Below are 1,259 nucleotides of genomic sequence, written 5' to 3'. Positions count from 1 at the left end.
CGAGTCTGACCTCACACCTACTGCTAATAGCTTTCCCGCTAAACACGAAATTGAAGCGCTTACCGAAGGTAGGCCACGCCCACCGCAATCATTCCGTTCGGCGCCTTCTCAGATTCAGTCGTCTGCAGCAGCCATTCCCCTGTGATGTTAGGATCTGACAATGGGCCACAGGAATCGGGACGATCGTCCGTTTTGGCCAAATTCGCTTACCATTGCCACCAATTCAGCTCCCGGGATGAACCCTCCAGTTGCAATAAGCTATCAACACAGCCGGCAAGTCATGCTGCTGAAAGAAAGTCAAACTTACCTGAAGAGCCCGAGCAGCCAAAAAGCCGAACAATTCAAACGTCGGTTTGCTTTAGTCCTTTTTCTTTATTCGGTTTTGTTATTTTGTAAATGGATATAAAATGGTCATGATGCTAATGAAAAAGCACCCAATCAGTAGTGGCAAACCACATCAAATCGCCTGCAGCGGAAGTACAAGTTTATTGCAGCAATTCATGATCCCTTATTACCAGATTATCCCTGCTTTTAGGCAACTCATCTTGGAAATATGTCGAAGTGCGTGACATGGGCAAATTGAAAAGCCCTAAGAATTTAAAAAATAACTCAGTAGTATATTAGAAAGTGGTGCACTGCGGTCAATGCATTGAACCCCAATAACGATCCGGAATTCATTGATGGATTACAATGCAAGAAGAGTGCTTTTCAGGCAATGAATATCTCAGGCAATTGGAGCAATTCTATTTATGTACCGCTTACTTAGGCGCCAAAGTGATCAAAGCAGAAACGAATCAAAACATGTATACCTTAAGTAACCAAACGAATATTTGAAGTTTGCATACACCAATTTAATTCCTAGAAGCTGACATACAGTCTAGCTGGCAGATTAAGGCACATACAGAAAATGCTCCAAAACAGAAAAATAAACATTTAAGAGTTCTCCCATTATAGCTAGGTAAATTTCCCCCCCACAAGTGCTGCTACCTACGCCGCAAGCGGGCACAGCCAGGCTGTAGAACAGCAGCCATTCATGGTCGCAAAAAGGCATTTCAGTTGGTTTATATTGCAGTTGATTTCTCCATACACCTAATGCAATTTGCCAATAATACAATTCGATGTGAAATTATGCGCAAACTAGGCAAGTGATCAATTCAAAATCACCTCAAGACAAAAAATTTAATGGTTGAAGAACTTGCAATGATCGTTCCACATGATAGGCCACTTGGATTACAGCATGCGAAAAAGTAGCAGTCCAC

This window comes from Echinococcus granulosus (genome assembly GCF_000524195.1).
Source record: "Echinococcus granulosus chromosome Unknown EG_S00005, whole genome shotgun sequence".
Classification (NCBI taxonomy): Eukaryota; Metazoa; Platyhelminthes; class Cestoda; order Cyclophyllidea; family Taeniidae; genus Echinococcus; species Echinococcus granulosus.
This window is presented reverse-complemented; position numbering follows the sequence as displayed.